Raw genomic sequence first — 25,353 nt, forward strand, 5'->3', positions numbered from 1 at the left:
GTAGAGTATCCCGTATGAAATCATGATAACGTGCTCAATTGAGCGTAGGTGGAAGAACATGGGGGCCAATCAAGACATCACCAACAATGCCTGCCCAAACGTTCACAGAAAATCTGTCGCATGTCAACACAAGCACCGAAGTCAACATTACCTTCCTTCAATTGGTCCAACTGGCGGTGAATCGAGGACGTACAGTACATACTGACGAAACTAAAATGAGCTCTAACATGGAAATTAAGCGTTTCCGGACACATGTCCACACAACATATTTTCTTTATTTGTGTGAGGAATGTTTCCTGAAAGTTTGGCCGTACCTTTTTGTAACACCCTGTATAGTTGATAATTAATTTCCATCTCATGTTTAGTATTGATTTAACAACACTAAAAGAGGCCTTTCGGAAATTGTGCACTTCATTATAAGAAATGAAATAAAACTACCCACGATAACAGTACGACGAAAGTCTTCTTTAATAAAACTGAGTATCTGTATACAAGCGTGCTTATATCGGCACGAATTAGTAAATACTACTGACTTAGATTTCGATTGGGTCTGTATTTAATTGGTATGCTGTGTCATAATCAACAGGTATGCAAATGTGGCATTTCATAAATAAAGTTATGTATTCCTAGAAATCCAAAATTTGCTTGTCAGCAGCGGAAAGAAGCGTTACCTGTGGTGCAGCGTTGTAAGTTTTTCACCATTGCACTATGAGCTGAAAGCATTTTCTTGCGATTTCCTTGTCGATGTTTGATCTGACTTCATATAGCTATTTTACAGAAGCGATAAAAAAAACTCTTACTCAGCGAGACTGGAACGGCGAACCATAACAGACGATATTTCACAGGTAAATTTACAAAACAGTAAATTTACAATCTTTTGTTACACCTCAAGCGACAGTAACTCAGATTATTCAATGGAAATTACAGGAAAACTCAAGTGAACTTTGAGGCTTAATTCCATGCACACCAGGAAGTAACTCGTCGATCACAGAGTTGCCAAACATACCTTTCCTTGTTGCCAAATCTCAGTTACAGTACAAGCAGGAAGAACCTACAGCAGGCTGGGAAGTGACCATGGCTGACGTCTCAAAGACGCGGCTGCTACGGCCTGGAATACGTAATGCGTCTGATTCGCATTTCTGTAACAAGGTATAGGGACTGGAGCGTAGCTACAAATAATACTCAGAACTGACTGCAAACTAAGCATCATAAATCAGTAACTCTCATAGTTGTTTTTATATTTCTTTCGTAACTGTACTCAAAACTAAGAAACTCATTCACGGACGTTTTCGTGCCTCGCTGATATTCGAGCACACCAAACAAATAAAAATAAAAAAAGAAAGTGTGTGTGTGTGTGTGTGCGCGTGTGTGTGTGTGTGTGTGTGTGTGTGTGTGTGTGTGTGTGAGAGAGAGATAAAAGTAAAAAATAGTGAGAGATTGGGTAAAAATTGTTGTAAGGAAACTGAATACCGGTATGTAAATCTTTCATTAAAATGACACATTCCACATCATTACGAAATGTCGTATTCATGATCTATGTAACAAGTATTAATCTAATCTACTCTAATCTAATCTAATCATATTGCTGACTAGCTGTGAAGAGTCATGAATTACCGAAATTTTCGCCAATGTCAGTAACCAAATCTAAACTTGAAAATAAAAGACGACAGTTTTTGTAATAAACCGGGACTCCTATCAAGACCCTTTCATCACTGTTAACTAACCACGAAAGATGTCTGATATACCTCAATTCAGCAGTAACAAAGTGTGTATGCATTTAAAGATGAAGTGCATGATGCGAAGTTCTGTGACGGAGATTCGAACCCAACACGTAATCGGATTGTTAACTAAATAAAATCAAATGATACGTATCGGTTTTTCTTACCAGCTGCTAGGTGTTTGAATCTAGAATAAAGATAGAAAAATGAGTGTCAGAGAAGAACATTTGGTGGTCTGTTGTGTGATGATAGGTTCCTATGATTGTGGTCTGGCTACGATTCCAGCTTCTGCTGATGGTTTTTAATAGGGGAGACAGTTTCTATTCTCTTCTGGCTAAGCCAAGTGAAGAAAGTATAATGACATTTTGGTCGGAAATTCACATTAAACATGATATTCCTTCTCTACCAAGTAGACGTTACGCTGAACCACAGTAAAGTCAGTATCACTGTGGCATGAATAAAAAAGGTAGCTGTAGTTAAAACAATAAGCGTTGGCGAGTACTGTCTCGATATAGTAATGCTATTAATAGTGAAAATAAAACCACGGAACTGTTGTCAATGAGAGAAAGACTTCGCAGATATTTTGAAGCATTGGCTGCTATACTGGATAATATTTTGTTATTGGATGATTAGTTGTGACGTCAGAAAGAAAGTGGTCTAATTAAAGTTGATCAGTGGAAATGGCATGATTTTTTTGTCTATGCATGTGCGATAGCGTTTGTAAAACTAGTTGGAGGAACTAATTATAGACTGCATTACGTTCTGGGAATTAACTGTTTCCTAAAAATTTGAAGCATGTTGCAACTGAATTCCCAGTATCCCCTGTCAATTAATTTAGTCGAGTTGCACCTTTTTTAACTTTAATAATTCTGGCATGGTGGTTGGAGAAGCTGATACGTATGACGACGTAACCTTGCACGTCAACTCCTGTTGTGGTATAGATTTGGTGAATGCTTGATGCTGCTACTATTCCGAAAAACGCATAATAATAACTCTATCAACTACATCTTTCATGCTAAAACCTCCAGTCATGTTTTTCAGTGGACCACAACGGTACTGTGGCTTTTCAACCTGCTGCTCCTAAAAGTTTAGGTATCATACGTCTCGGTATAGAATTTCATTGATTGTGATATAACTTTAACAGGATTCTGGATCTAGGCCAAGAAATACTTCCGCAGCTAAAATAAAGCACTTATGTATGATTGAAGCGAAATCTCGTGAAACCATGCCATCCATAAATTATATAACTTCCAGGATAAATAACGATAAGAGAAAGGACTTGGACTATTACTGCCTTGTAACTCACGAACTGCAAGCAAAAATAGATAACGGAGAGGTAGATCGTGCAAGCGGATGTTTACGGGGTTTACCTGTGATGATCCTATATTTTAATTATAGATGATACAGGATTGATAATATACTGGGTAGTAAATTACAGAATAAGCAAGTGTGGGCAGATGTGAATACTTGAAATGTCGTAGAGGTGAGGTATCAGGATTGCTACAGTATAAATGTATGGGCAGAAGTTCACTCTGAAAGTCTCATGGGGCCATGCACTCTACCAGACATATCAGCAGGTGTTATCACTGCATGAACCATGGACTTTCCTTTGTGGGGAGGCTTACATGCCTCAGTGATACAGATAGCCACACCGTAGGTGCAAGTACAACGGAGGGGTATCTGTTCAGCGGACAGACAAACGTTTGGTTCCTGAAGTGGGACACCAGCGTTTTCAGTAGCTGCAGTGGTAACAGTCTGAACGAGTGACTGATCTGGTAAGGTCAATCAACATGGCCTTGCTGTGCTGGTACTGTGAACGGCTGAAAGCAAGGGGAAAGTACAGCAGTTACTTTTCTCGAGGGCATCCAGTTCTGCTGTAGTGTTAGATGAGGGTGGCATCTTGTTACTTAAAACATTTCAGAGGTAAAACCGCCATCCTTTTAAATCTCTGCTCCGGGACTACTCAGGAGGACGACGGCATTAATAAAAACAAAGATGGCACTCTACGGATCGGAGAGCGGAATGTTTGATCCCCTAGGTAGCTTAGAACATTTAAAAAGGGAAGAAATGGATTGAAGACAGATGTAGCGCCGATTAGTGAAGTCGAGTGGTAGGATGAATGGGACTTCCGCCCAGACGAGTAGATAGTTATAAATACAAAATCAAATAGTGGAAATGCCGGAGTAGATCTAATGATGGGTAAGAAAACAGGAATGTGGGTAATCTGCTACGGACAGCATAGTGGATGCACTGTCGTAGCCGCCGTAGAAAGGAAGCCAACACGCACTACAGTAGAAGTTCATATGCCAACTCGCCCTGCTGGTTATGAAGACATTGAAAGAATGTATCTCAGACAGAAGTAATTATTCAGATAATTTACTGAGAGGGAAACTTCACTGTAATGCGGGATTGGGAATCGTAGGAGAAAGAGGAAAAATAAGAAAAAATAGAAGGCGAATACGGACTCGGTGGAGGATATGAAAGAAGAAGTTAACTTGTAGAGATCTGCACCGCTAACACTTAGTTTAAGAAGCACGAAAGAAGGTTGTAAACATGAAAGACACCTGGAGACATGGGAAAGTTTCAGACAGATAATATAATTGTCAGACAGAGATTACGGAACCGGGTTTTAAACTGTAAGACATTTCCAGGGGCAGATTTGGACTCTGATCACAACTTAATGGTTGTGAACTGTAAATTGAAATTCAAGAAATTGCAGAAAGATATGAAATTAAGAATACCTGAATAAGTTGAGAGAACTATAGCTTATTGGAAGTTTCAGAGAGAGCATTAGGCAACGACTGCCTGAAACAGGAGAAAGGAATACAATAGAAGTTAAATGATTAGCTTTGAGGGGTGAAACAGTAAAGGCGGCGAAGGATCCAATATAGAAAAAGACAAAGCCTAGTAGAAGTTCTTGCTACCACTGAAGATACTGAATTCAATTCATGAAGGGAGAAAATATAAAAGTACGACAAATAAAGCTGGCGAAAGAGAACACAAACGTCTGAAAATGGTATTCACCGGAAGTGTAAAATAACTCAGCAGGAATGCTAGACGACAGAAGTAAAGATATAGAATCATATACAGGGTGGTCCATTGATAGTGACTGGGCCAAATATCTTACGAAGTAAACATCAAACGAAAAAACTACAAAGAACGAAAGTCGTCTAGCTTGAAGGGGGAAACCAGATGGCGCTATGATTGGCCCGCTAGATGGCGCTGCCATAGGTCGAACGGATATCAACAGCGCTTTTTTTAAATAGGAACCCCCATTTTTTATTGCATATTCGTGTAGTACGTAAAGGAATATGAACGTTTTAGTTGGACGACTTTTTTCGATTTGTGATAGATGGCGCTGTAATAGTGACAAACGTATAAGTACGTGGTATCACGTAACATTCCGCCAGTGCGGACGGTACTTGCTTCGTGATACATTATCCATGTTAAAATGGACCGTTTACCAATTGCGGAAAAGATCGATATCATGTTGATGTATGGCTATTGTGATCAAAATGCCCAATGGGCGTGTGCTATGTATGCTGCTCGGTATCCTGGACGACGTATCCAAGTGTCCGGACCGTTCGCCGGATAGTTAAGTTATTTAAGGAAAAAAGGAAGTGTTCAGCCACATGTGAAACGTCAGGCAGACCTGCAACAAATGATGATCCCAAAGTAGGTGTTTCAGCTGCTGTCGCAGCTAATCCGCACATCAGTAACAGATAAAGTGCGCGAGAATCGGCAATCTTAAAAACGTCGGTGTTGAGAATGCTACATCAACATCGACTGCACCTGTACCGTATTTCTATGCACCAGGAATTGCATGGCGACGACTTTGAACGTCGTGTACTGTTCTGCTACTGGGCACAAGAGAAATTACGGAACGATAACAGATTGTTTGCACGCGCTCTATTTAGCGACGAAGCGTCATTCACTAACAGCGGTAACGTAAACCAGCATAATATGCGCTATTTGGCAACGGAAAAATCCACGATGGCTGTGACAAGTGGAACATCAGCGACCTCGGCGGGTTAATGTATAGTGCGGCATTACGGCAGGAAGGATAATTGGCCCCCATTTTATCGATGGAAATCTAAATGGAGCAATGTGTGCTGATTTCCTACGTAATGTTCTACCGATGCTACTGCAAAATGTTTCACTGTATGACAGAATGGTGATGTACTTCCAACATGATGGATGTCCGGCACATAGGTCGCGTGCGGTTGAAGCGGAATTGAATAGCATATTTCATGACAGGTGGATTGGTCGTCGAAGCACCATACCATGGCCCGCACGTTCACCGGATCTGACGTACCCGGATTTCTTTCTGTGGGGAAAGTTGAAGTATATTTGCCATCGTGATCCACCGTCAACACCTGACAACATGTGTCAGCGCATTGTCAATGTATGTGGGAACATTACGGAATGTGAACTACTCGCTGTTGAGAGGAATTTCGTTACACTTATTGCCAAATGCATTGAGGTTGATGGACATCATTTTGAGCATTTATTGCATTAGTGTGGTGTTTGCAGGTAATCACGCTGTAACAGCATGCGTTCTCAGAAATAATAAGTTCACAAAGGTACAAGTATCACAATGGAACTGTGGTGTCACCGCCAGACACCACACTTGCTAGGTGGTAGCCTTTAAATCGGCCGCGGTCCGCTAGTATACGTCGGACCCGCGTGTCGCCACTGTCAGTGATTGCAGACCGAGCGCCGCCACACGGCAGGTCTAGAGAGACGTCCTAGCACTCGCCCCAGTTGTACAGCCGACTTTGCTAGCGAAGCTACACTGACACATACGCTCTTATTTGCCGAGACGATAGTTAGCATAGCCTTCAGCTACGTCATTTGCTACGACCTAGCAAGTCGCCATTATCAATAGACATTTAACTAGTGATGCCTGTACCTTCAGACCGATGTTCTCCAATTATGGATTAAAGTTAAGTATTACATCAACTACGTACTTTATTTGCTACTATACATTCTCTTAACTGTTCCAGACCTCACGCCAGTCTGCGTGAGCTTTAACTCGTGCATTTCGGCCTCCTCTAGCAACACGGTGTTGGCTCTTCTGCCAACAGAATAGGAACAACCGAAATAAAATGTTCAGACGTACCTACGTTCTGTATTTTAATTTAAAAAAGCTACCTGTTACCAACTATTCGTCTAAAATTGTGAGCCATATGTTTGTGACTATTACAGCGCCATCTATCACAGAGCGAAAAAAGTGGTCCAACTAAAATATTCATATTTCTATACGTACTACACGAATATGTAATAAAAATGGGTGTTTCTATTTTAAAAAAAACGCAGTTGATATCCGTTTGATCTATGGCAGCGCCAATTAGCGGGCCAACCATAGCGGCATCTGGTTTTCCCCTTCAAGCTAGACGAGCTTCGTTCTTTGTAGTTTTTTCGTTTGACGCTTATTTCGTGAGATATTTGGCCAGTCACGATAATGGACCAACCTGTATAACTAGTGGAAAAATAGATGTTGCCTATAGGAAAATTAAAGAACGTTTGAAGAAAAGAAACGCAGCTATATGGACATCAAAAACTCAAAGGGAAAACCCACAATAAGCAAAGAAGGGAAAGCTGAAAAATGGAAGGAATGTATGGAAGGGTTGTATAAGGAAGATAAACTTGCAGGTGATATATAGAAGGGGAAGAGGACATAGATGAAAATGAAATAGGCTACCACGAGAAGAATTTGCCAGAGATCTGGAAGATCTAAGTTGGACGAAGGCCCATGCAGTAGACGACATTCCATCAGAACTACTGATATCCTTGGGAGAACCAGTCGTGACGGAACTTTTTCATTGGTGTGCAAAATGTATGAGACAGGCGAAGCACCCTCAGACTTCAAGAAAACTATGATAACTCCTGTTTCATAGAAAACAAGGGTTGACGGGTGTCAATATTACCGAATTATTAGTTTAGTAAGTCATGGTTGCAAAATACTAACAATAATTAATTACAGAAGAATGGAAAAACTGGTAGAAGCCGACCAGGCAGACCTAAGTTTAGTATATGGCTTTTGGAGTTTTGTAGAAGTCGACTGGAAGTTAACAGGTGTAACTTACAGGGAGAGGACGGTTATTTACAACTTGTATAGAAACTTATAACATTCGAAGTGCAAGAAAGGAAAGCAGCGGTTGAGAAGGGGGAGAGACAGCGTTGTAGCCTATCCCCGATGTTATTCAATCTGTACTTCGAGCAAGCAGTATTTGAAAGCAAAGAAAAATTTTGAAGAAGGAATTAAAATTGAGGGAGAAGAAATAAGAAGTTTGATGTTTGTGATTACATCGCAAAGGAGTTGGAAAAGCTATTGAACAGAATGGAAAGGAGGATATTAGATGAATATTAACAAAAGCGAGACAAGGATAATGGTATGTAAGTGAATTAAATGAGGCGATACTGGGAGAATTAGATTGCGAAACGAGACACCAAAAGTATTACATGAGTTTTTATATTTGGGCGGCAAAATAACACGATGACCAAGGTACAGAGGATATAAAATATAGAATGGCAATTATAAGAAAACCGTTTCTGATGAAGATAAATTTGTTAACATCGAACATAGATTTAAGTGCTAGAACATATTTTTTGAAGGTATTTGCCTGGATTGTAGTCATGTATGAAAGTAAAACACGGGCAATAGAAAGTTGAGACAAGAAGAGAATAAAAGCTTTTGAAACGTGTTGCCACAGAAAAATGCTGATGGTTACGTGTGTGGATCATGTAACCAATGAGGAGATACTGAAGAGAAATGGGAGAAAGGAAATATTTGGCTAAAACTGACTAAAGGAAGGGATAGGTTGAAAGGACTCATTCTGAGACATGAAGCGATCACCAATGTAGTATTGGAGGGAAGCATGGGGAAGGGAGGGTAAAAATTGTATGGGGAGACCAGGAGATTGTAGGACAACCACCCCTTTCCCTACGGATCGTGCGAGAATACCTCATTGCAATATTTTATGGGGAATATACCGGTCACGAAGGTACGACAACGTGGTCTTCCCGTTCACCATACCTCAATCCATTGGATTCCTGGCTATGGGGGTGTTTCACGGCATTGGTATATGCCCAACCGATAGACAATGTGACCAGTGCGTGTAATGTAATGTAATGTAATGTCAGGATGTGTCGTAACCTAATGCAGCACTATCTACGCCGGTCGTTGTGGCCGAGCGGTTCTAGGCGTTTCAGTCTGGAACCGCGCGACCGCTACGGTCGCAGGTTCGAATTCTGCCAAGGGCATGGATGTGTGTGATGTCCTTAGGTTAGTTACGTTTAAGTAGTTCTAAGTTCTAGGGGACTGATGACCTCAGATGTTAAGTCCCATAGTGTTCAGAGCCATTTTATGAGCACTACCTACAGTGTCTACTTCCACGTAGCTTACAGATGGGAATGAGTGGACAGATTGGCCCATATCTCAACAGGTACTGGTTTTGTTACAGGGACATCTCTTCCAGTTTCGACCACTACTACCTGGGGTGTGTGGGGGGCGGGGAGGGGGGGAGGTGGAGCCTCCTTGGATACAATTACTGAAAGGAACTTCTAAAGAAAGCAGACTATTGCGTAATGAGAGGAGCATTCAATAAGTAATGCAACACATTTTTCTTGCCTAATTGTGGTTGAAAAACTTCGATATTTGTTGTGTGACATAATCCCGTTTCAGGACCTACAGTTTCACGAACTTCCGATGTGGCAGCGCTATACATATTAGCCTCCAAAGTGGCGTTTGTTGCGAAGCTATTTTCCAAGCAGAGAGTTGGCGTTGAGTTTCTGTTGGTGGAAAACCAGAGCCTCACAGACATTCATAGGCATGTGCAGAATACTGCGGAGCCTGGCAGTGAACAAAAGCACGGTGAGTCGTTGGGCGAAGCGTCTGTCATCGTCGCAACAAGGTCTCATAAAGCCAGTTCCATCTGTCGCGTGCAGGCCGTGCGCACACAGCTGTGACTCCTGCAATACTGGCACGTGTGAAGGTGATCGACGGATCGCAATCAGACACCTCGCTGCACAGCTAGACTCTCTGTTGGTAGTGCTGACACACTCTTCCATCACATGGGGTACTCAAAGCAACGTGCCAGCTGGCACCGTCATCGCTTAACAGAAGACCATAAAGAGCAACGCAGGACCATCTGTGCGGAATTGCTTGCACGATATGAAACTTATCGCGAAAATTTTTGGTCGAACATCATCACAGGCGATGAAACCTGGGTTTATAACTTCGAAACAAACAAAACGGCAATCCATGAAGTGGCGCCACGCTATCTCTCCTCCGAATAAAAAGTTCCAAATCGCACCGATAGCGGCTGATATCGACGGTCTTCTGGGACTGTGAAGGAGTTATCTCTGAAATCCTCCGTCATGTTGCATCGATCAGTTCGGAAATGTGTTGTGCTATCCTCATTTCAGAGTGTTCGTCGCCATAAAAAGGTAAATGAACTCCTTCTCCAGGACAACGCGAGGCCTCACACAAGTTTGTGTACGTGAGAGCAGCTCACGAAACGTCATTTGTTTTTTCCTCTTTTCTACCGTACAGTCCGAATCTCGCACCTTCCGATTTCCATCTGTTTGGTCTAATGAAGGACGCATTTCGCGGGAAGCACGACATGGATGACGGGGCTGTTACTGATGCAGCAAGACTTGGCTCTGACGTCGACCCTTAGAGTGGTACAACGTGTGCATAGAGCCCCTTCCAGGACGATGGCTCGTGGACGTCGCAATGAACGGACGCTATGTTGAAAAATATGGTTTTGTAGCCAAAAGAGTGGTGAATAACGTGGTGTATGGAATCCTTAATAAAATGGACTTGTTTTCCGAAAAAATTGTGTCCCATTACTTACTTAAACACCCTCCACAGGTATAACCAAAAGCGTATGCTTAGAGAGGTGCTCAACGAAACTCGTTTAGTGTTGAAGAGAACAGCACGTTAAGCGTTGAATGACTACTATAGCGGAATATTGTCAAATGATTGTTCGTATAGCCTAAGGAAATTCTGGTCGTATTTAAACGCTTTCGTGGCACCACAGTTTGTATCCAGTAATCTGTGGTTGAGACACGAACCGAAACAGAGGATAGTAAAGCAAAAGAAGAAATGTTTTGTTTTCAAATGTTTCTTTACAATGTAAAACTCAGGAGAACTGCCCCAGTTTACTTCTCGTATCACTGAAAAGATAAATGAAGAAAATATTAGTGTCAGTGGCGTTGAGAAACAGTTGAAATCGTTAATACTGAACGAAGTTGCATGGCCCGATGGAATCAAAATGGTTCAAATGGCTCTAAGAAATATGGGACTTAACATCTGAGGTCATCAGTCGCCTAGACTTAGAACTACTTAAACCTACTTAACCTAAAGACATCACACACATCCATGCCCGAGGCAGGATTCGAACCTGCGACCGTAGAAGCAGGACGGTTCCGGACTGAAGCGCCTAGAACCGCTCGGCTACAGTGACCGGGCCGATGGAGTCCTGATCAGATCCTATGCAGAATTTGAGGCTGAGTTAGCTACTCTTTTTACTATAACGTATCGCAAATCCCTTGGACAAAAAACGGTCACCAGTAGTTGGAAGCAAGCACTTGTGACATCCGTCTACAAGAACGGTAGGAGAAGTGACCCACAAAACCGCCGTTCAGTATCCTTACATCGATTTGTTGTAGAATCTTAGAACATATTGTGGGTTTATACATAATGAGGTATCTCGAACAGGATGATCACCTCCAGCACGTATTCCGCGAACGTCGGTCTTGTAAAATCCAATTCGCACTTCTCACACATGCCATACTGAAAGCGTTGTATCAAGGCAGTCAGGTAGATGAAGTATTTATCGGTTACTGAAAAGTATTTTATTCGTATTGAGGGTTGAATAACACTTAGGCGGTTTTTTGTTCTACTGATGTTTGTTTGTATGAACTAGTTTTCGGATTATTAGGCCATCTTCAGATAACTACTGGCTATTGTTTGGAAGGACCTTTTGTTGTTTGTTCTACTGATTTTTGTTTGTAGGAACCAGTTTTTGGCTTATTAGGCCATCTTCAGATAACTACTGGTTATTGTATACAAGGGCCTTGTAAACAATAGCCAGTAGTTTTCTGAAGATGGCCTAATAATCCGAAAACTAGTTCATACAAACAAAAATCAGTAGAACAAAAAACCGCCTAAGTGTTATTCAACCCTCAACATGAAATTCTTCTATCACGAAGCGACGCAAGAATCCATAAATAAGTATTTTATTCGGTACCGCACGTACACTTACGATAAAAAGCACCGTCACATGGGGTATCGAGCGAAATTTATTACTGATTTGAGGATTTTTTTATAGGACGAAAGCAGCGTGTTATGTTGTTTGGAGAATCGTCGTCAGATTTAGAAGTAACTTCGAGTGTACCCAATGTTAATGACGTTGTGGACAATATTAACAGTAACTTCAGACTTTTCGAAGATGTAGTTACACTGACGGAAAAGAGACGCAACACCACAAAAAATTAATGTAGAGTAATGAAATTTCGGCAATACGTTTGTTTAGATAGCATATTTAAGTGATTAAGAATCCAAGATCAGAGATTAATGTAAGCTCGAGATGAGCCATTGAAAATGTGAGATGCTGGTACATTAATAACCGGTTTAACAGCCAGAGTATTGAATTAAAGCATGCAAACGCGCAGGCATTGTTGTTTATAAAACGCGCAGGCATTGTTGTTTATAAAGGCGCCAGACGTCAGTTTGTGGTACTGAGTTCGATGCCTGTTTCACTTGGTTTGTCAATACGAGGGCGATTAATGCTGCTTGTGGATGCCGCTGGAGATGTCGTCTGATGATGTCCCATATGTGCTCGTTCTGAGATATATCTGGTGATCGAGCAGGCCAAGACAGCATGTTGACAGTCTGTAAGGTTTTTTGGGTTACAACAGCGGTATGTGGGCGAGCGTTATCCTGTTGGAAAATATCCCTTGAAATGCTGTTGAAGAATGGCAGCACAACAGGTCGAATCACCAGACCGACAAACGAATGTCCAGTCAGGACGCGTGGAATAACCACGATAGTGCTCCTGCTGTCATACGAAATCGCACCCCAGACAATTACTGCAGGTGCGGTGTAGTGGGTCTGACACGCAGTCAGGTTGGTAGCAGGCCCTCAGCTGGTCTCCTAACCAACACATCGCCTTCAATCGCACCGAGACAGAATCAGCTTTCATCAGGAAACACAACAGGCCGCCACCCTGCCCTCTAATGAGCTCACGCCTGCGACCACTGAAGTCGCAAATGGCATTGGCTTGAGGTCAGTGGATTGAACGCTGTCCTTGAAGTAACCGATTTGTAACAGTTCGTTGTATCAGTGTGGTGCCAACTACTGCTCAAATTGCTGCTGCAGATGTATTACGTTGCACTATAGCCATATGCTGACCACAGTAGTCTTCACTCTCGGTAGTGCAACGTGGCTTTCCAGAGCCCGGTCCTTTTGCGACCATACATTCTCTACATCCACATCTACATCCATACTCCGCATGCCACCTGACGGTGTGTGGCGGAGGGTACCCTGAGTACCTCTATCGGTTCTCCCTTCTATTCCAGTCTCGTATTGTTCGTGGAAAGAAGGATTGTCGGTATGCCTCTGTGTGGGCTCTAATCTCTCTGATTTTATCCTCATGGTCTCTTCGCGAGATATACGTAGGAGGGAGCAATATACTGCTTGACTCTTCGGTGAAGGTATGTTCTCGAAACTTCAACAAAAGCCCGTACCGAGCTACTGAGCGTCTCTCCTGCAGAGTCTTCCACTGGAGTTTATCATCTCCGTAACACTTTCGCGATTACTAAATGATCCTGTAACGAAGCGCGCTGCTCTCCGTTGGATCTTCTCTCTCTCTTCTATCAACCTTATCTGGTACGGATCCCACACTGGTGAGCAGTATTCAAGCAGTGGGCGAACAAGCGTACTGTAACCTACTTCCTTTGTTTTCGGATTGCATTTCCTTAGGATTCTTCCAATGAATCTCAGTCTGGCATCTGCTTTACCGACGATCAACTTTATACGATCATTCGATTTTAAATCACTCCTAATGCGTACTTCCAGATAATTTATGGAATTAACTGCTTCCAGTTGCTGACCTGCTATATTATAGCTAAATGATAAGAGATCTTGCTTTCTATGCATTCGCAGCACATTACACTTGTCTACAATGAGATTCAGTTGCCATTCCCTGCACCATGCGTCAATTCGCTGCAGATCCTCCTGCATTTCAATACAATTTTCCGTTGTTGCAACTTCTCGATATACCACAGCATCATCCGCAAAAAGCCTCAGTGAACTTCCAATGTCATCCATAAGGTCATTTATGTATATTGTGAATAGCAACGGTCCTACGACACTCCCCTGCGGCACGCCTGAAATCACTCTTACTTCGGAAGACTTCTCTCCATTGAGAATGACATGCTGCGTTCTGTTATCTAGGAACTCTTCAATCCAATCACACAATTGGTCTGATAGTCCATATGCTTTAGTCCATATACTCTTACTTTGTTCATTAAACGACTGTGGGGAACTGTATCAAACGCCTTGCGGAAGTCAAGAAACACGGCATCTACCTGGGAACCCGTGTCTATGGCCCTCTGAGTCTCATGGACGAATTGCCCGAGCTGGGTTTCACACGATAAACTTTTTCGAAACCCATGCTGATTCCTACAGAGTTGATTTCTAGTCTCGTGACCACGGCTGCCAGCAATCATGTACAGTCACTACATTTTTCGAAAGTTTTTCTGCAATATCGCCGAAGGACCATCCAGCTCCTCGTAGCCCTATTGCACGACCTAGTTCAAACTCAGTGAGGTGCTGATAATGGAGTCTATTCGTCTTAAAGTCATTCTTGAGTAAGATCAGCTACAGTCTCAAAGGTAACTAACGCTAACGATCGTCACCGCGTGTATTTCAAGCAAATCTGATTTTCATCCTTGTGGTGGCGCTACCAATGCCATTCTTACACGACTGGTGCTAAATTTGAGTAAGCATCCTCTTTGAGATATAGAAACACGCATACCAACTTTTACCTACGTCGCACAACTCCTTCTTAATGCTGCGATTTTGCTTCCATCATTACACTACACTACTGGTCATTAAAATTGCTACACAACGAAGATGACGTGCTACAGACGCGAAATTTAACCGACAGGAAGAAGATGCTGTGATATGCAAATCATTAGCTTGGCAGAGCATTCACACAAGGTTGGCGCCGGTGGCGACACCTACAACGTGCTGACATGAGGAAAGTTTCCAACCGATCTCTCATACACAAACAGCAGTTGACCGGCGCTGCCTGGTGAAACGTTATTGTGATGCCACGTGTAAGGAGGAGAAATGCATACCATCACGTTTCCGCCCTTGATAAAGGTCGGATTGTAGCCTATCGCGATTGCGGTTGATCGTATCGCGACATTGGTGCTCGCGTTGGTCGAGATCCAATGACTGTTAGCAGAATATGGAATCGGTGGGTTCAGGAGAGTAATACGAAACGCCGTGCTGGATTCCAACGGCCTCGTATCGCTAGCAGCCGAGATGACAGGCATCTTATCCGCATGGCTGCAACGGGTCATGTAGCCATGTCTCTATCCCTTAGTCAACAGATGGGGACGTTTGCAAGACAACAACCATCTGCACGAACAGTTCGACGATGTTTGCAGCAGCATGGACTATCAGCTCGGAGACCATGGCTCCGTTTACCCTTGAAGCTACATCACAGACAGGAGCGCCTGCTATGGTGAACTCAACGACGAACCTGGATGCACGAATGACAAAACGTCAGTTTTTCGGATGAATCCAGGTTCTGTTTACAGCATCATGATGGTCACATACGTGTTTGGTGACATCGCGGTGAACGCACATTGGAAGCGTGTATTCGTCAACACCATACTGGCGTATTACCCGACGTGATGGTATGGGGTGTCATTGGTTACATGTCTCGGTCACCTCTTGTTCGCATTACGGCACTTTGAACAGTGGACGTTACATTTCAGATGTGTTACGACCCGTAACTCTACCCTTCATTCGATCCCTGTGAAACCCTACATTTCAGCAGGATAATGCACGACCGCATGTTGCAGGTCCTGTACAGGCCTTTCTGGATACAGAAAATGTTCGACTCCTGCCCTGGCCAGCACATTCTCCAGGTCTCTCACCAACTGAAAACGTCTGGTGAATGGTGGCCGAGCAACTGGCTCGTCACAATACGCCAGTCACTGCTCTTGATGAACTGTGGTGTCGTATTGAAGCTACATGGGCAGCTGAACCTGTACACGCCATCCAAGCTCTGTTTGACTCAATGCCCCGGCGTATCAAGGCCGTTATTACGGCCAGAGTTGGTTGTTCTGGGTACTGATTTCTCAGGATCTATGCACTCAAACTGCGTGAAAATGTAATCATATTTCAGTTCTAGTATAATATATTTGTCGAATGAATACCCGTTTATTATCTGCATTTCTTTGTGGTGCAGCAATTTTAATGGCCAGTGGTGTACAAATCCGCCTTCCCCCCCTCCCCACAGACCCCGCACCAACCTGAAGCACTAGGAAGGATCATGAGAGTAAGATTAGGTTAGTTAGAGCATACACGGAGTCGTGTAAACAATCATTCTTCCCATGCTCCACACATGAATGGAACGGGAAGAGATCCTAATACCGGGTACAGTGGGACGTACTCTCTGCAATGCACTTCACATTGCTTTAGATTGTATATGTAGTTGTTTAGAGACCCTGTGTGTCGCAGTATCGTCAGCATAGAGTGTACTCTCACCGCAGACATGTTTGGGTGTGTCGTAGGTGTAAATGTGTCTAGAAAGTTCCATGGAGGGCTGAAACGTTTGTTGTACTACAAGTACCTGCGCCAAACACGTAAGGTGGCTTGCAGCGTATAGAGGCAGATGCAGGTGGTTGTGGACGAGGGAAACGGCCCACCAGCCTCCACCAAACTGAGGAGAGGTGCGACAAAGGAAACAGGCGGGGTGTGAGAGGTAACTTCCACCCCCGCCCTCCGCAAGACGCACTGGGCTACATTCGCCGGCGACGCAGGCTGCGGAGGCGTCACCGGCGGGTCGCGAAGCGCGCATCTGCCGGCGAGGCGGGCCGCCTAACTCATTACCACAGCAACCCAATTAGGCCCGGCACGGCGTCTAAGAAAGTAATTAACAGCAGCGAGGATCGAGTTTGCCGAGTCGCGGGGAGTACCCGGAGACGGCTCACACCCGCCGAGGCGCCTCCTGTCGCTGGCGCAGGGCTGTCGCAGACTGCGGCTAATTACAAAAACTTGATAGCCAGCAGTCGGAACGGAACTGCTCTGGGTGCAAGTGTGTGTGTGTGTGTGTGTGTGTGTGTGTGTGTATGTGTGTGTGTGTGTGTGTGAGAGAGAGAGAGAGAGAGAGAGAGAGAGAGAGAGAGAGAGAGCTAGGGGTGCGGGGGGGAGGAGAGGCCTACCAACTTCCGGGAGTCGTTGACTTTTTCTCCTTACAAAGTGAGTAAGCGTATTTGCGTTAAAAATGAGGGAGAAAATTAGACGTATAGTGAGCTCCTTGTATCTTGCAAGACAAGAGTGCTTTTATGTGGCTCCTCCTCAATGTAGAGACCATTGTAATAGTCTCCTCTGATGCTGTCCGCTATTGCTGTAATGGGCACCCACGTAGTAACTTCCTGTCCTGTCCTTGACCTAAGCATTAGCTTCTTCTCATAGTTTCAGGTTGTAATGGTACTTGAATTACATAACCATTACGGCACCTCACCTCAACCTCTCGATACCAGCAATATTCTACTGTGTTTCTGTAAAATAGTTAACATATTTCTGTGACAACAATCAGATTTGATTTCATTAATGTAGAGGTACTTCGATACATCGATATGTATCTATTGCAATGATATTATTCTTATGTGTATTCTTTCTTTTGTCACTATGGTCTTTGACGTACTTGTAACTCTGATTTTTGGGTGCGTAAGCGGTTATTAGTGAGTCAAGCTTTGGCCGTCATGTTAAAAAGACGCAAATTGTAGTCAGTTTATGAAATGTGAACTTTAACAGTGAGGAAGATATTTTCAAGTATGTTTTATATTCTGAAGTGATGTAATAAACAAGAAGTGTAACTTAAATTCGGAGTGCTGATTACTTTTTTACATCACCATTGTCCTAACTTGCAAAAGTTTAATTTTCAAAAATGGTTTATGAAACACATCTATAAACCTTTTGAATATCTTAGAATAACACCTAGGCCTCTTTGCATCTGAGCTTGGAATCATCACTACCTAAATTTTCGACGATGGAGCCATGAGTTCACAACGAGACCACCGTGAGAAACACGAAAAGATGAGTGCCTAGTTTATCCATTATTTCAAGAAATGACTTTATTAACTGTGCTCTAATGACACCTCCGACATAATATAACTTTGTTGTTTCCAGAAAATGCAATATTTAGCAACGTGAGAAACACTACAATCATAATTAATTTTTGATCTTTGTTGTGGTAGGGTTGTTAGAAGGTGTACTTAACTTTTGTTGTACCTTTATCACAACTGTTATCAGTATAGTAATAAAAAACAAGGACGCGTGGGGAGATTACAAAGCTACGTAAGTAGGCGTCGCAAGTATACTCAAAGAAACAGAAACACTGACGGAAAAAAATCGCAGCACCAAGAAAGAATTGTGCGACATAACCGTAAGATGGCAGGTGTGTTTCTATGGCTGAAAGATTGTTCAAAAATGGTTCAAATGGCTCTGAGCACTATGGGAGTTACCTTCTGAGCTCATCAATCCCCTAGAACTCAGAACTACTCAAACCTAACTAACCTAAGAACGTCACACACATCCATGCCCGAGGCAGGATTCGAACCTGCGACCGTAGCAGTCGCGCTGCTCCAGACTGTAGCGCCTAGAACCGATAGGCCACTGCAGCCTGCTGAAAGATTATGTCTATTCAAATATTGCGCCAATCGCATAAGAGTTGCGCTACCATCGCCAGTATGAGGATGCAAATCAGGTTTGGCCTCAACACTCGTTACAACGGTCGTGGGTGGTAGTTTGAAACTGGATATGGTGAGTTGATGTTAGTTAAGACTGCCTTTAAGGCGACGAAGACGCCATTATCAACACCACACTGAGTTTGGACGAGGTCATGCAATAGGGCTGCGAGAATGTGGATGTTCCATGTGCGATATTGCAGAGAGACTTGGCAGGAATGTAGCCACTATACATGTCTGCCTGCAGCGGTGGTCACGAGAAAGTACGCTCACAAGAAGACCAGGCTCCCGTCGGCCACGTGGCACTACACAAAGCAAAGACCATCGTGTTCGGCGTATGACTATGGCGCATTGTAATGCGTCTGCTTCAGCTATTTGTGAAGCAGTTGGCACCACAGTAACACAACAAACTGTTACAAATCGGTTACTTCGAGGATAGCTCCGAGTCAGATATCCTGTGGTGTTCATTCCACTGACCGCAAACCACCGCTGTTTCTGACTTCATTTGTGTCAAGCGAGAGCTAAATATAGAGCAGGGTGAATGTCATCAAAAATGGCTCTGAGCACTATGCGACTTAACTTCTGAGGTCATCAGTCGCCTAGAACGTAGAACTACTTAAACCTAACCAACCTAAGGACATCACACATATCCATGCCCGAGACAGGATTCGAACCTGTGACCGTAGCGGTAACGCGGTTCCAGACCGAAGTGCCTAGAACCGCTCGGCCTGCCGACCTGCGAAGCTTCGTGCTGTCCTACATTACATTCGACGTAATTCACATGTTTCATGTTCTTTGTGGTAGACGTTAGACTTTAGTGTGGGATGGTTCATCCACATAGCACGTCGTCCTCCTGTAAGGAAGGTCACATCTAACTTTTCAATAATGCTACAATATCACCAGATGTAATTGTGATCTTACTTTCACTAAAATATTCATTCACGCAACTTCTGGTCAATGACTGCATCTCATGCTATTGAATATTTCAGCTAACCGTGATCAGATAGCATTAGCAGTTATTCTTGCGTCTAAAATTTGTATTTACGGCCGGCCGAGGTGGCCGAGCTGTTATAGGGGTTACAGTCTGGAACCGCGCGACCGCTACGGTCGCAGGTTCGAATCCTGCCTCAGGCATGGATGTGAGTGATGTCCTTAGGTTAGTTAGGTTTAAGTAGTTCTAAGTTCTAGGAGAGTGATGACCTCAGAAGTTAAGTCCCATAGTGCTCACAGCCATTTCAACCATTTTTGTATTTATGGGACAAATATTCAGGCAATTTTACTAAAACCACATACTTCATTAACTAACTTCAGTTCAAGGAAAAAGGGTAGGAGGCTACCTCTCAAAATGTTTCACTCTATTTCAACATCGTGTACAACAATTCCTTTTATTAAAAAACTCTGATGATTTCTTTATGTTCTGACAAATGAGCTACAGTACAAGGATTAGTCATACCGGTACAGCTTTAATTATGATACACATTGAAATCTCTCCACCACAGTACTCTATGAAGCCACTAGAGTAGCCAAAAGCAAAAAGTGCGGCCTATTTCCGCTTTACCATTGAGTTCCGACCATACTGTTGGCCATGCTTAGGTACTGATTCCTTAGCATGATTTCAGTTACACTTAGCAACTGGTGGTGTTGTGGCCAGTCCCGTAAATAGATAATGACTCTATAGTAAGCATAATATGAAGATGGTTGTTAATCAAACGGGACCAGTAATCCGCAAAAGCGTAATTTTATTTTTTATAGCGATCACGACAGTTAAAAAATTTTAACAAATACTGACGATTCCTGAAAGTCCTTCACACCACCTTTTCAGGTGCTATGGTCAATCGCTTTGCCTCGAATGTATTAAGGGAGAAAAAAACCAATGATTATAATTTCAGAAAAATTTTAAGATTTGTTCAAGAGGAAGAGATTCATAAATTGGGCAAGTTAGTGACGCGTTGGTCGACCTCTGACCCTTATGCAAGCAGTTATTCGGTTTGGCAACGATAGGTAGGATGACGTGGCAAATTGTGTCCATTTAGCGCGTTAGGTGTGAAAATGCCGAGCTGGTTGGAGGGCCCTGCCCATAATGCTCCAAACGTTCTCAGCTGGGGACAGATCTGACGACCGTGCTGACCAAGGTAGGGTTTGGCAAGCATGAAGTCAAGCAGCAGAATCTCTCGCAGGCGAGCATTATCTTGGTGAAACGTAAGCTCAGGATGGCTTGCCGTGAAGGGCAACAGAACTGACGGCAGAATATAGCCAAAGTACCACTGTGATGTAAGGGTGCCGCGGATGACCAACAAAGCGGGCCCGTTATGAAATGAAATGATACCCTAGAGCATCACTCCTGACTGTCGAGCTTTATGGGGGGCGACAATCAGATTGATATCCCACTGCTGTCCGGGGTACATCCAGAAACGTCTTCAGCCTGGAATTTCTTCGACTGGAATACAATTGTCTTCCGGGATGACTAGAAAAGATGTGTCTGGAGACGCCCAGGATAGCGGTGGGATAACGACATGACTGTCGCCCAATGTAGGACCCGACAGCTAGGACTGACGGTCTGGGATACCATTTCATTTCATAGTAGGAGCCCCATGGTTGTCATACGCGGCACTTTTGAAGTACATACAGCACATCGCCGACTATATTCTACGCCACGTTGTGTTGCCTGCTTTGGGCGAGTATTTCAGCAAGATATGAGTAATGCCAGCCCGCTCACGGCGAGTGTTTTTAGTGCTTGTCATCAAGCTTGCCAAGTCCTATTTTAGTCAGCAAGGCCGCCGAATCTCTCCCGAGCTAAGGAAGTTGGGAGAATTATGGGCAGCGCCCCCAACCGGCACGGGATTTTGACGACCTAACACACCTATTGGAAAGCATATGGCACGATATCCTACAGCGGGACGTTCAACAACTCTATCAATCAATGCCGAACCGGACAACTGCTTGCACAATGGGCAGAGGTGGACCAACGTGTTACTGACTTCCTCAGTTTGAGAAACACTTTCTCTCGAATAAAACATCGAATTTTTCGGAAATTGTAATTTCTGTCTGTATTGTCTGTACATGTACATCACATCTATTGATTTTCCGTCCCATTCTGATTATTCCTTAGTGATGCGTATTTTTAGTTTTGTCTTAGAGTGTACGTCTTCATTTTTAATTTTATTCCGTTGTGTCAACCTATAACAACACCTCCAAAATCCCATCTCCATTGACATTGGATCATATACTGTATTCGAATATGATTTATTGACACATAGTCAGCACGGATTCAGAAAATATAGTTCTTGTGAAACACAACTAGCTTTTTATACTCGTGAAGTAATAAGTGCTATCGACAGGGGATCTCAAATTGATTCCATATTTTTAGATTTCCAGAAGGCTTTCGACGGCGTTCCTCAGAAGCGTCTTCTAACCAAACTGCATGCTGCGGGGTATCGCCTCAGTTGTGCGAATGGAGTCGTGGTTTCCTATCAGAAAGGTCACAGTTCGTAGTAATAGACGGATATCATCGAGCAAAACAGAAGTACTATTCGACGTTCTTCAAGGAAGTGTTATAGGCCCTCTATTGTTCCTGATCCATATTAACGACATAGGAGACAATCTGAGTAGCCGTCTTAGATTGTTTGCAGATGATGCTGTCATTTACCGTCTTGTAAAGTCATCAGATGATCAAAACGACTTGCAAAATAATTTATATAAGATATTTTTATTGTGCGAAAAGTGTCAATTGACCCTGAATAAGCAAAAGTGTGAAGTTATTCGCATGAGTACTAAAAGAGATCAACTAAATTTCGATTACGCGTTAAGTCACACAAATCTGAAGGCTGTAAATTCAACTAAATACTTAGGGGTTACAATTACAAATAACCTAAATTGGAACGATCACATAGATGATATTGTGGGTAGAGCAAACCAAAGACTGCAATTCATTGGCGCCTACCTACATATGGAGAAATGATCATCACGATAAAATAAGAGAAATCAGAGCTCGCACAGAAAAATTTAAGTGCTCATTTTTCCCGCGTGTCGTACGAGAGTAGAACGGTAGAGAGACAGCTTGAGGTGGTTCATTGAACCCTCTGCCAGGCACTTTATAATGAATAGCAGAGTAATTACGTAGATGTAGACAGTAAGTTTCCTGTAACTCTTTCAGATATTTCCCATATTTCAACTTTATATGTCGCTTTACCTTTAAATATCATTTAAGTTTCTAATCAAGAACGTGTGCTCCATGAAACTCCACCTACTTGTTGGATCGCTTCTTTACCTTGCCTACCTTGTGCACATTTTCATTCTAACGTCAGGTTATAACCTCACCGTAGCCTCTACACTACTGGTAAATATTGTGTGCTCTTGTCGTGGTTTATTACGATGGCTGGTCGTGCCTGCTAAACTGCATGGCCTTGCTATCACCTTTGCTTCGGTTGCAAGGTCCTGACTCACTCCTCGAGAAAGGAAATATTTCGTTTTATCTAGATTTCTGATATTCTCTGTGTAACTTCTTCTGGGCTGAAGATCGTGGCGCCTCTCCAAAGTCGACAACGCGTCACTGCAATCCTCAATGACGAATGAGGGAGGTGAAAAAGGCACGTTTTTCCTCTCAGGGAAGCAGCACTCTCGCACAGAGGTTAATACAGAGCCGAGCGTGGGAGTGCTCTGAGGTATTTCGTGACCTCAGCTGAAGCAGTCAAGATAATCGAATATAACTACAAGTCTCAGATGGAAATGTATTTGTATAAATGTTGAATGCTGTACTTCAAGAGAACAATTTGTTAATTAGTGCATCAAGTGATTCTTTAGTTGTCAATAACAGTTGTAAATTAACAGGGACTCCTGTGGCAAAGGATTGTCTCAAGTTAAGTAAATATTTTTATTCATTTACATAATAAACTAATATTTCAGACGTAATAGTATCAGTGAGCCGTCTCCCAGAACAAGCAAATAACTCACAATTATGGCCAGATGATTTCTGGTCATAACACTTTCTAAGAATGTAATTCATGCCATCGTCAGCCTCTCCAAAAATGACTTGGTCATCTGCAAAATACAAATTTCATTTTTGAGATCGTAATTAAGAATTTATGACCAACTCTCGTGTACAGTTATACAAATCACATTGCTACGTCAATCTACAGATTGTAGGTGACGCCTTTATCTGTGTGAACATCGTGCCAGGAGCCACGGGAAAATCCAGGAGTACTTTCGTCTCGATGCCGATACATGTTCACTCGATACTTTGAGGTAATATTGTTTTTCCACGCTAGTAGTTTAGAGTAGGTATCGTACCGAAGGATCCTAGAAATGCTTCATTAAATTATTATTATTTACCCAAAAATCTTAATCACATGACTCAACTACTACACATTCAACAAAATTGAACGCGCTAGCACTAACAGGCCGAGAATAGAATGAACTGTGTCCATGTGAGCGACACAGTGAGTGTACGAAAACATTTGCGATGCGTTACTAACCTTGTCATCATGTTGTTCGCGGTTCAGTCTCTTAGAACCCCTTTATTTTGACGGGTCAGAGTGACTTATTTCTTTTATTTTATTAAATCAGTTCATACTTGTCGTCGACTGTACTGTTTTCTTACAATATCCACTACTACAGTTACCACCGTATGTAATTTTCAAGCAGATACAGGTGCTGAAAACACAACGCACCTAAAATTATAGAAAGAATAAAACTGTAAGCCTTTGAGGCTCATGTCAGCTTTAGAGTAAGCATGAATCTACTTTCTTGAGTTTTTATCACATCCGTCACATACTGGCACGAGCTGTAGAGGCTCATACTTTCATTCTCTCTATTAATGTTGACTACTGCTATGTTTCCAGCTCCTATAACCATTTTAAAATGATCTGAGGTCGAAAGTGGAGTAGTAGACATTGGCATAAACGTACAGTAGATGACGAGTGTCAAGTCATTTGAAAAATTCTAACGTGACTGTGATCTCCCAAAAAATACAATTTTCTTTCTGTTTTGTTGTCTAAGCAGATAAATTGCAGGAGTTCCTGTAAGAGCAGAAGGAACTGCACCTGCCTCATGTGGCACTTGGCAGTATTTTCATCAACCGAGTAATAATGAGATGAGGTGCAAAAACTCTTTTAAGGATTTGAAGTCTTCGGGAAATAATTCAAATACGAAAAGTCACTTAAGAAAACTCCCCGCCATAATTGCAAGGTAAAAGATTATTTACTTAACACGATAATAAGAGAGTATTGACCTGTAGATATTAATTAGTATGAATAGATGACGAAAAGTATAGAAGGAGGGCGTAAATAAAAGCAATGTACTTCTGAGCCATTGGAGTTTTAAAAACCACGGTATTAAAAAGCAGTCCTAGGAAATCTCATCTTAGCAATACGATCTACTATGGGTCCCAATCAGCTGTGTTTCAGTTTATCTGTTTTTGTAATTTCATACTTCACGTACCAAATTTTCAAACATTGTAATCTGAGATGAAATTAAAAACGTTGCTCGATTTAACGATTTTATTACTCTGATTTATTTCATAGGAGAGCTATCCAAGACAAATCTATTCAACCTGTTGTGTAAGATGTGCGAGGCTGAGGAAATATCCTCAGTCTTCATGAAGTATGTAACAATTACAATTACAAGGCATGTAGATGTG

This window comes from Schistocerca cancellata, chromosome 8 (assembly GCF_023864275.1).
Source record: "Schistocerca cancellata isolate TAMUIC-IGC-003103 chromosome 8, iqSchCanc2.1, whole genome shotgun sequence".
Lineage (NCBI taxonomy): Eukaryota > Metazoa > Arthropoda > Insecta > Orthoptera > Acrididae > Schistocerca > Schistocerca cancellata.